This window comes from Nomascus leucogenys, chromosome 10, assembly GCF_006542625.1.
Source record: "Nomascus leucogenys isolate Asia chromosome 10, Asia_NLE_v1, whole genome shotgun sequence".
Lineage (NCBI taxonomy): Eukaryota > Metazoa > Chordata > Mammalia > Primates > Hylobatidae > Nomascus > Nomascus leucogenys.
This window is the reverse complement of record NC_044390.1, coordinates 11928139-11940581: the sequence shown is the minus strand read 5'-3', so window position 1 is coordinate 11940581 and position 12443 is coordinate 11928139.

Below are 12443 nucleotides of genomic sequence, written 5' to 3'. Positions count from 1 at the left end.
AGACTAATTTTAATAAAATTTACCCCTGTACAGTACATAATTCAGTAAGTATTGTTGATTGCCTACAGTCATATATCTTTGTGAAGATATAGAATACTTCCATCAACTCCAGAAATCCTCTCATGCATCTTTGCAGTTGATCTCCTCATCCACCCCCATTTCCTGGCAATAGCTGATCTGTTTTCCAGAATGTAATATTAATGGAATCATATAAAATATAGTCTTTTGTTTCTGGCTGCTAATAGTATATTGGTTTTGAGAATAATTAATATTGTTGCATGAATCAGTAGTTTGTTTTTCTTTCATTGCTGACTATTATTCCATGGTCTGAGTGTAGTGGAATTTGTTTATCCATTTCCTTGTCGATGGACATTTGGGCTGTTTCCAGTCTTTAGCTATTATGAATAAAATTATAATTGTAATGTGAATACAGGTCTTTATGTAGACATATGAATTCATTTCTCTTGCATAAATCCCTGAGAGTGGTATTGCTGGATTATATAGTAAATGTGTATTTAATTTTATAAAAACTGCCAAACTGTTTTAAAGTGGTTTTATCATTTTTCATTCCCACCATCAGTGTAAGAGAGTTTCAGTTACTCCACATGCTTGCCAATGTTTGATAATGACACTCTTTGTAATTTTAGACATTCTAGTGGGTGTGTGATGGTACTTTGTCATATCTTAATTTACATTCCCCAAAATTCAAATTAGCATCTTTTAACGAACAGATTTTCCATTTATATATATATTTGTTGGTGAAAGTGTCTATTCAAATATTTTGATCATTTTTTAGTTCAATTTAAAAAATATTTTTATTTTTCAGCTGTCAAAATTCTTTATATATTTTGGATGCAAGTTATCAGATACAGAATTTTATAAAATTTTTCTGTCTCTGGCTTTAAATTTTTTTCTTGATATTATCTTTTTGCCCAGGCATGGTAATCCCAGCACTTTGGGAGGCTGAGGTGGGTGGATCACTTGAAGTCAGGAGTTTGAGACCAGCCTGGCCAACACGGCAAAACCCCTTCTCTACTAAAAATACAAAAATTAGCTGGGTATGGTGGCACATGCCTGTAATCCCAGCTACTCTAGAGGCTGAGGCAAGAGAATTGCTTGAACTTTGGAGATGAAGGTTGCAGTGAGTGGATATTGTGACATTGCATTCCAGCTTGGTCAATAGAGTAAGACCCTGTCTTAAAAAAAAAAAAAAAAGAAAGAAAGAAAGAAAAGAAAAGAAAAAAAGTTTATCTTTTTATAGCAGCTTTATTGAGATACATTCATATGACATCTTTTGAAGAGTAGAACATTTTAATTTTGATGAGGTCCAATATATCAGATTTTTCTTATATGGTTTGAGATGTTTGTGTCCTTTCTGAGAAAGCTTTGCCTAACTCAAGATCATATAATTTTATCCTATGTTTTCTCAGAAGTTTTTTTTTTTTTTTTTGAGACGGAGTCTCGCTCTGTTGCCCAGGCTGGAGTGCAGTGGCACAATCTCAGCTCACTGCAAGCTCCGCCTCCCAGGTTCATGCCATTCTCCTGCCTCAGCCTCTCCGAGTAGCTGGGACTACAGGCGCCTGCCACCACACCTGGCTAATTTTTTGTATTTTTAGTAGAGACGGGGTTTCACTGTGGTCTCGATCTCCTGACCTCGTGATCCACCCTCCTCGGCCTCCCAAAGTGCTGGGATTACAAGCGTGAGCCACCACGCCCGGCCTTCTCAGAAGTTTTATAATTTTGACTTACATGTAGGTCTATAATCCATTTCAAGTTAATTTTTGTATATGGTATGAAGTAATGATCAAAGTTCATTTGTTTTGATGTATGAATGTCCAGTTGTGATAGCACCATTTGTTGAAGAGCTATCCTTTCTCCATTGAATTACCTTGGCACTTTTGTTGAAAATCAATTGACTCTATATTTGTGGTCTATTTCTGGACTCCCTTGTCTGTTCCTTTGGTCTATATGTCTAATTCTTACACCAGTATTGCTCTGTCTTGATTCCTGTAGCTTTAGAATAAATCTTAAAATCAAATAGCATGACTCTTACAACTTTGTTATTCTTTTTCAAAATCATCTTTAGGTCCTTTGCATTTTTATATAATTTGTTAATTTTTACCCCAAAAAAGGCTGTTGAGGTTTTGTCTAGGTTATGTTGAATCTACAGACTAATTTGGGGAGAACGGACATTTTAGCAATATTGACTCTTCCAAGCCATGAGCATAGTCTGTCTCTTCATTTGTTCTACCATAATTTCTCTCAGTATTTAAAAACATTATTTCAATGTAGAGGTCTTACATCACTAAGTATTTCATGTTTTAAAAATTATTATAGGCCGGGCGCAGTGGCTTATGCCTGTAATCCCAGCACTTTGGGAGGCCGAGACGGGAGGATCACAAGGTCAGGAGATCACGACCATCTTGGCTAACATGGTGAAACCCTGTCTCTACTAAAAATACAAAAAATTAGCCGGGCGCGGTGCTGGGTGCCTGTAATCCCAGCTACTCAGGAGGCTGAGGCAGGAGAATGGCGTGAACCCAGGAGGCGGAGCTTGCAGTGAGCGGGGAGAGCGCCACTGCACTCCAGCCTGGGCGACAGAGCCAGACTCTGTCTCAAAAAAAAATTAAAAAAAATAAAAAAAATAAATAAATAAATAAAATAAAAATTATTATAAATTGTGTTTTTAACATTTTAAATTTCCAATTGTTTCTCACTAGTAAATAGAAAAACCGTTTTTTATATTGACTTCATATCTTGAAGCCTAACTAAATTTACATATTTTATTTTTCTAGCACAGGCTAGAACCTTAGGGGGGAAGCATTTGATCTTTTACCATTAAAAATGATGCTAACTGTAGGTTGTTTATAAATAAGATTTATCAGATTGAGGAAGTTTCTTTCTATTCCTAGTTTGCTGAAATTTTTTTATGATGAATGTATGTTGAATTTTATAGACACTTTTTTTGCATGTATTAAGATAATTATATAATTGTACTATTTTAGTCCATTGATATCAAGAGTTTCACTGATTGACTTTTAATGTTGAACTAACCTTGCCTTCCTAGAATATGCCCAAGCATGTCCCTTTTAAATATTTCTGGATTCAGTTTGCTAATATTTTGTGACTATGCTCATGAGAGACATTGGTCACTAGCATCATGATGACAGGATCAAATTCACACATAATAATATTAACCTTAAATGTAAATTGGCTAAATGTCCCGATTAAAAGACATGGAATGGCAAGCTGGATAAAGAGTCAAGACCCATCAGTATGCTGTATTCAAGAGACCCATCTCATGTGCAAAGACACCCTTAGGCTCAAAATAAAGGAATGGAGGAAAATTTACCAAGCAAATGGAAAGCAGAAAAAAGCAGGTGTTGCAATCCTGGCTTCTGAAAAACAGATTTTAAACCAACAAAGATGAAAACAGACAAAGAAGGGCATTACATAATGGTAAAGTGCTCAATTCAATAAGAAGAGCTAACTATCCTAAATATATATGCACCCAATACAGGAGCAACCAGATTCATAAAACAAGTTCTTAGAGATGTACAAAGAGACTTAGACTCCCACACAATAATAGTGGGAGACTTTAACACCCCACTGTCAATATTAGACAGATTATCAAGATGGAAAATTTAAAATGATATTCAGAACTTGAATTTAGCTCTGTAGCAAGTGGACCTGATAGATATCTACAGAACTCTCCACCCAAAAATAACAAATATATATTCTTCTCAGTGCCACATGGTGCTTACTCAAAAATCGATCACATAATTGGAAGTAAAACACTTCTCAGCAAATGCAAAAGAACTGAAATAATAACAAACAGTCTCTCAGACCACAGTGCAATCAAATTAGAACTCAAGATTAAGAAACCCATTCAAAACCACACAACTATGTGGAAATTGAACAACCTGCTCCTGACTGACTCCTGGATAAATAATGAAATTAAGGCAGAAATCAAGAAGTTCTTTGAAACCAGTGTGAACAAAAAGACAACACACACACCAGAATCTCTGGGATGCAGCTAAAGCAGTGTTAAAAGGGAAATTCATAGCACTAAATGCTCACAACACAAAGCTAGAAGGATCTGAAATTGAAATCCTAACATCACAACTAAATGAACTAGAGAACTAAGAGCAAACAAAGTCCAAAGCTAGCAGAAGACAAGAAATAACCAAGATTGGAGCAGAACTGAAGGAGACAGAGACACAAAGAACCCTTCAAAAACTCCACAAATCCAAGAGCTGGGTTTTTGAGAAAATTAATAAAATAGGTAGACTGCCAGCTAGACTAATAAGGAAGAAAAGAGAGAGGAATCAAATAGACACAATAACAAATGATAAAGTGGATGTTACCACTGACCTCACAGAAATACAAACAACCATCAGAGAACACTATAAACACCTCTGTGCAAATAAACTAGAAAATCTAGAAGAAATAGATAAATTCCTGGACACATACACCCTCCCAAGACTAACCAGGAAGAAGTTGAATCCCTGAATAGACTAACAAGTTCTGAAATTGAGGCATTAATACCTACCAACCAAAAAAAGCCCAGGACCAGATGGATTTAGAGCTGAATTCTACCAGATGTACAAAGAGGAGCTGGTAGCATTTCTTCTGAAACTATTCCAAACGATTGAAAAGGAGGGACTACTCCCTAACTCATTTCATGAGGCCAGCATCATTCTGATACCAAAACCTGGCAGAGATGCAATAAATAAAGAGAACTTCAGGCCAACATCCTTGATGAAAATTGATGCAAAAATCCTCAATAAAATAATGGCAAACCAAATCCATCAGCACATAAAAAAACTTATCCACCACAATCAAGTTGGCTTCATCCCAGGATGCAAGCCTGGTTCAACATATGCAAATCAATAAACATAATTCATCACATAAACAGAACTAAAGGCAAAAACCACATGATTATGTCAATAGACACAGAAAAGGCTTTTGATAAAATTCAACATCCTTCATGTTAAAAACTCTCAATAAACTAGGTATTGATGGAACATACCTCAAAATAATAAGGGCCATTTATGACACACTCACAGCCAATATCATACTGAATGTACAAAAGCTGGAAGCATTCCCCTTGAAAACCTGCACAAGACAAAGATGCCCTCTCTTACCATTCCTATTCAACATAGTATTAGAAGTTCTGGCCAGGGCACTCAGGCAAGAGAAAGAAATAAAAGGTATTCAAATTGAAAGAGAGGAAGTCAAACTATCTCTTTTGGCAGATCACATGATCCTATATCTAGAAAACCCCATCATCTCAGCCCAAAAGCTTCTTAAGGTAATAAGCAACTTCAGGAGTCTCAGGATACAAAATCAATGTGCAAAAATCGCTAGCATTCCTAGACACAAACAATAGACAAGCAGAGAGCCAAATCATGAATGAACTCTCATTCACGACTACTGCAAACAGAATAAAATACCTAGGAATACAGCTAACAAGCAAAGTGAAGGACCTCTTCAAGGAGAACTACAAACCACTGCTCAAGAAATCAGAGAGGACACAAACAAATGCAAAAATGCTCCATACTCATGGATAGGAAGAATCAATATCATGAAAATGGCCATCATGCCCAAAGTAATTTATAGATTCAATGCTATTCCCATTAAACTACCATTGACATTCTTCACAGAGTTAGAAAAAACTACTTTAAAATTCATATGGAACCAAAAAAAGAGCCCCTGTAGCCAAGACAATCCTAAGCAAAAAGAGCAAAGCTGGAAGCATAATGCTACCCAACTTTAAACTATATTACAAGGCTATGATAACCAAAACAGCATGGTACTGGTGCAAAAACAGACACATAGACCAATGGAATGGAATAGAGAACTCAGAAATAAGACTGCACATCTACAAGCACCTGATCTCCAAACCTGACAAAAACAAGCAATGGGGAAAGGATTCCCTACTTAATAAATGATGCTGGGAGAACTGGCTAGCCATATGCAGAAAATGGAAACTGAACTCCTTCCTTACACCTTATACAAAATTAACTCAAGATGGATTAAAGACTTAAATGTAAAACCCAAAACTATAAGAACTCTAGAAGAAAATCTAGACAATACCACTCAGGACATAGGCATGGGCAAAGATTTTATGACAAAAATATCAAAAGCAATTGCAACAAAAGCAAAAATTGACAAACAGGATCTAATTAAAGAGTTTCTGCACAGCAAAAGAAACTATCATCAGAGTGAAGAGAAAACCTACAGAATGGGAGAAAATTTTTGCAATCTATCCATCTCACAAAGGCCTAATATCCAGAATCTACAAGGAACTTAAACAAATTTACAAGAAAAAAAGCCAAACAACTCCATTAAAAAGTGAGGAAAGGACATGAACAGACGCTTCTCAAAAGAAGACATTTATGCAGCCAACAAACATATGGAAAAAAGCTCAACATCACTGATCATTAGAGAAATGCAAATCAAAACCACAATGAGACACCATCTCATGCCAGTCAGAATGATGATTATTAAAAAGTCAAGAAACAACAGATGCTGGTGAGGCTGTGGAGAAATAGGAACGCTTTTACACTGTTGGTGGGAATGTAAATTAGTTCAACCATTGTGGAAGACAGTGTGGCAATTCCTCAGAGACCTAGAACCAGAAATACCATTTGACCCAGCAATCCCGTTACTGGGTCCCAAAGGAATATAAATCATTCTATTATAAAGACACATGCATGCATATGTTCACTGCAGCATTATTCACAATAGCGAAGACATGGAACCAACCCAAATGCCCATCAATGATAGATTGGATAAAGAAAATGTGGTATATATACACCATGGAATACTATGCAGCCATAAAAGGAAAGAGATCATGACTTTTGCAGGGACCTGGATGGAGCTGGAAGCCATTATCCTCAGCAAACTAACGCAGGAATAGAAAATCAAACACCACATGTTCTCACTTATAAGTGGGAGGTGAACAATGAGAAAACATGAACACAGGGAGGGGAACAACACACACTGGGGACTGTAGGGGTGATGGGGGCAGTGGGAGCAAGAGCATCAGGAAAAATAGCTAATGCATGTGGGGCTTAATACCTAGGTGATGGGTTGATAGGTGCAGCAAGCCACCATGGCACACATTTACCTATGTAACAAACTTGCATGTCCTGCACATGTACCCCAGAACTTAAAATTTAAAAAAAATTTAAAAATGAGAGATGCTGGCTTATACTTTTCTCTTCTGTCTTGCCTGTCTTTGGTATGACAGACTACATAATGTTGGCCTCCTAATACAAGTTGTTAAATGTTCTCACATCTCTGATTTATTTTTTTTTAAAGTTCATGTAGGGTGGATATTATTTTTCCATGAAATGTTTGGTATAATTCATCAGTGAAGGCTTCTGAACGTGAAGAGTTTATTTCGTTAATATAAACAGGGCTATAAAGTTTTTTATTGTTTGTTTATTTATTTATTCTGAAGGTACATCAGCAATCTACTTCTTCTTCAATAAGCTTTGGTAGTGTGTGTTTTATTTTGTGGTGGTCTTTGTGTTGGATGTTGGTATATAACTATTTTCTGACTTCCCAGTGCTATAGTGATCATCTATATATTCATATCATCTTATGCTATTGTTATTTTTGTCCATTCAGTGGCTGGAATCAATAGATCACAATATAATCTGTTGTCAATGAAGATGTGGCAGGGGGAAGTTTGTGGTTGTGGCAAAGTAGAAAGCATTGTAGACTTCGGGCTAAAAATATAAGAAAGACAAGGATTTGCCCGATGGCTTTGTCAGACAAATTTGCCTCTTTTAATTAGTATGGGTTTTAAAAATGGGAGAAAAATTTAGAAAAGAGTAACTGGCTCAGAGAAACTTGTAATAAAAAAAACGCTCCTTCCCTGCAAGCATTGGAAAAGCCAGAGAAAAGCCAGATAAATTGGCAGGACTTATCAGCATGATGCTTTCTCTCTCTCTCTTTTTATTTATTTATTTTTTTTGGTATTGTATGAGAAACAAGACTTGACTTTAGTATTTATTTTAGAATTGTTGGCACATACTGAAATGTAACTTTTTTTCGATTGAGAGTTTTTGATAACAACACAGATAAAAAAACAATTTTCCTCAATTCTTTATCCCTGTCCTATGTTTAAATATTATAAATCACATTTGAGAATATTATAGTTATATTTGTTGGAATAGTACTCAGTGATTTGAATCATCTATTTTAAAAGCAACTTACTTGCCAAGCTACTTTCTCACTTAAAATGTTACTTTCATTTATACTAAACCCTATACTGTCTTCCTAAGGACAATTTGTTTACAAGTACAGAATAACCTACTTAATGTACTTTGGTTTAATTTACTTACATGTGAGGTAAGTATTTTTTTCTACCATCATCGAAGGGTTGCTACAAGAATAAAATCAGGCATATGCTATAATATGTTGGTGAAGAGAGATTAAAACCATAAATAAAGGCAAAGTGATAAAGGCAAACTGATATTATTACATCACATTCCTTTATGGTGGGACATGATCATTATGATTGTAAATTTAACGCAATAGGATAGCAGAAAAGGCCTATATGTGTGATCAGCTGGCCTTTCCATGTGGAATGTATATAGAAGTTGTCCTGTGGTTTGAGGAAGCAGCTACTATTTGCAGGGCCTCCCTCATGTGGTTCTGCCACAAGCCTTGGCTAAAGGTAGCCTCACCCGTGATTGCCAGCCTGCAGGTTGGTTCACTGGGTGCTGCTGCTTCTCAGAATTCCATGACTAAGCCAGGAGTGGTGTTTGTTCTTTACTGATAGGTATTCTTCTGCCTGCTCTGCTTACCACATCATCACACCAGGCCTTGACCTTTGTGAACCTCTCTGGAAAGTCAAACATACCTAGAGGCTGACCAGGCTTAGGTCTAATAACACCATCAACTGCTCTTTGCAAGGTCATGGAGAAGAGGCTGGAGGTGATTCAAATGAGAAGGAAACTTAATAGCTCATCCAGTCCAAATTTCTCATGACATGGATGGGAAAACAAAAATGCAGAGATGTTAGGGGCCTCCATCCAGGTCCCCTTTACTGTGATGCCGTTCTGGACATCCCAAGGTGATTGCAGTGGTGCTTCTGGCTGTTTGCAAAACATTCTGTGCACTCTCCCATGACTTCTCACCCTTTGTTAGAATTATCTGTTGATGGTTTCTCTCTCACTAGAACTAGACCTCTTTAAGAGGAAGGCTGAGCCCCCCTAATGGGTTCTGCAAGGCCTGGAACATTGTAAGTATTCATGCATGTTTGTTGACTTGATGAATCTCTCTCATGCTGTCTACTAGGTACTATTGTTTTGGGGCCAGGCTCATGGAGATTAAGCAGAAACTTCAAGAAAGCCAAGCTCCTCTTGGTAGCAGACCAGAGTCTGAAGGGTAAGCCAAAGAGTAAGCTGGGAAGCACATCGAAGCAGGGGAAGATAAAAAAAGTGGATCCAGGGCAGAAAGAAGGTGGCAAAAGTGTTTCAGTTCCCTCACTTACAGATGCATTAGATTTATTTATTCATTCATTCATTCAATAACTTTATATTGGGCCAGAAGCTGTTGCAGGCACTGAGGATATACGGGTGAATATAACAAAATCCCTGCTTGTATCACAGTGGGAAGAAAGACAGTAAGCAAATAAATGAGTAACCATTATATGGTCAGAGAGTAGTAAAGTGTTAGGATAAAAAAATAAAGCAGGAGGAAGAAATGGTCACTGGTGGGGCTTCTATTTTACATAAAGTGGGGAGGGAAAGCCACTCAGAGCAAAGACGTGAATGGAGTGAGGGAGCAGCGACATGGGACTACTAGGGAAAGAGCATTTCAAAGAGAACAGCAGGTACAAAGGCCCTGAGGCAGGATTGTTGTGTTTGGGAAATAAGGAAGCCAGAAGGCTAGAGCACCATGGCAGAGGAGAAAAGAGATAAAGAAATTTATTCTGCATGAGTAAAATAGTGTCCTTCCCAGCACCAAAGTCTTATTGATTGATGATCCTCTGACTATACAAACCAATTCCAATAAAGAGAGTCCCAGCCAGGTGCAGTGGCTCACGCTTGTAATCCTAACACTTTGGGAAGCCGAGGTGGGAGGATCACTTGAGCCTGGGAGTTTGAGACCAACCTGAGCAATAAAAGGAGACTCTGTCTCTACAAAAGTACAAAAATTAGCCAGGTGTTGTGGTGCACACCTGTGGTCCCAGCAACTAGGGAGGCTGAAGTGGGAAAACTGCTTGAGCCCAGGAGTTTGAGGTTGCAATGAGCCAAGACTGTGCCACTGCACCCCAGCCTGGGTGACAGAGACAGTGTCTCAAAACAAAAACAAACAAACAAAAAAGAGTCCCATACAATGCTGAAGGCAGACTTTTATTTCTCAGGAGTATCTTAATAAAGACCTTCCACTCCCTTAGAACAAGTGTTCTCACCTGAGGTCAACAGACCCATGCGGATTTAGAGTGAGGTGTCAGGTTGTCAATCAAGCCCCCAAATCTGTGCATCTAGAACATTTTTCTGCAGAGAAAGTCTTAGATGTAGCCTGCCAATAAATGCCTGCAGAGCCAGGTGGGAATATAGAAGAATGAAATACATCAGGTGTGAGAACCCAGTCTCTTAAACACAGAGGAATATTATTTTCTTCCACAGAGAAATATGCCTTCTCCCTTTTGTTCTGACATATTCAGTCTTCTGGGTCTGTCTTTTATTTTGTCACTTCTGGTAGAGACTTGGATCCAGATAAATATCTCTCCACCATAAGAAACACAGTAATGCAAGACTGATGACAAAAGGCAAGCAATGCTCAGTGTTGGGGAGACGTTGGGGCTGGTGAGGATTGGGCAAATGGGAGGGCACATGCCTTCTAAGGCAGGCAATCACTCCTCTGCTTCAGTTGATCACTGCCTTGAGGAAATGGGACCCAGTATTGACAGACCTTATGGCTGGTTAAGAGAAAGCAGAAATCTGGTTCTCTTTGGAGATGAAATCTCAATTTTATTCACATTTTCTTTAGAGAATCCTGGCAGGCCAACCAGAACACTCTGAGTGAGTCAAATATGGTCCCCATAGGCAGGTGGTTTGTGACCTCTGGTTTCTAGATTCTACCAGAATTTCGGATTGATTTGTGTCTTAAATAAGATTGTTGACCGCTGTCCTAGAACATGTCTCCCCTCCATTCTGTGGGCAGAAAGACAGAGGGCATGGACATTTACCATGTTCTTGGGTCCCAGAAGTCTAGGAGAAAGCCATCTGCCTCACTGCTCCCTGCCCCATCCTGGGCCCAGAGCACTAATGCCAGTGGCATGTGCTCTGCTCCTTTCCCTCTTCCTTTGTCTACCAGTGAGTGTCCTCCATTATGGGGATGGAGCAAGCAGTATATTGTAAAAGGGACTTAGTGCTGAGAAGCACCAGAGGAAAAGTAGGAGATGCTCATTAAAGTGGAAGGCAGCTCTCTTCTTCCCCTTCTCAATTCTGCATTCTGCTCTCTCCCCTAAATGCCCCCCACCCAACCCCCAAACTCTTGAGAATGCCAAAATCCAACCAGGTCAGGAAAAAATAAACTCAGTGGCTCCTGTATTGAGAAGCCCAAGTGTGGTGCGGCTTCCGGCATGTGGGATTCAAGCACTCAGGAATTTCTCCCTCTCACCCACCCTCAGCTCTGCTCTCTTCTCTGTTGCCTTTGTTCTTTGACAGGCTCCCTCCAAGTGGTGGAAAAGTTGACTTGTATGGTCATTATCACTCACCATTTCAGAAGGGGAGAGCCTGCTTCTCTTGTAGCATTTCCATCAAATCCTGAAAATAAAAATAATCTGGTTGGTTCTACTGGACTTGTGATACTGGACAAACCTCTATGTCCAAGAGCTAGAGTCATTCCCATTGGCTCACCTGGGTCACACACTCTTCGTTGAGTGCATCCCAGGATCACAGGGAGTCCTGAGGGTGCTGTGTGTGGTAGTGGTGGTAGGGAGATGGCAAACTCTAAAAGGAAGAGATGGTAGATACTTAAAGCCTACCTTCTGCCCACAGGTGTGTCAGACACAATCTCCAAAGGCCATCCTATTGTTACCCTATCCCCCAAACACACACTGAAAAACCCTCCTGGCAATTTGGATCAGTGTGGAGCATTTGTCAATTCCAGTACTAGAACGTCTGCATTGCAAAACCAGAAATGTCCAGTTCTGGTTGGCACACAGAAGAGATTTTCAAGCCTTGGCAACTCCTCAGTGCAGGCAGTGGAGGAAATGCTCCAGCTTTGTGAAAATCTTCTCCCTTCCCTCCTCATGGAGAATAACCGTTCATCACTGCAGCCATGAACCTGCCACACTGAATAGATATGGTCTGAAAATCTAGGGACAAATGGAATCACTTTGGAAACCTGTAAATTTTAAAGCCAAAAGGGCGCTCCAGGGAACCAACTACATGACGTTCTCTGGAAGC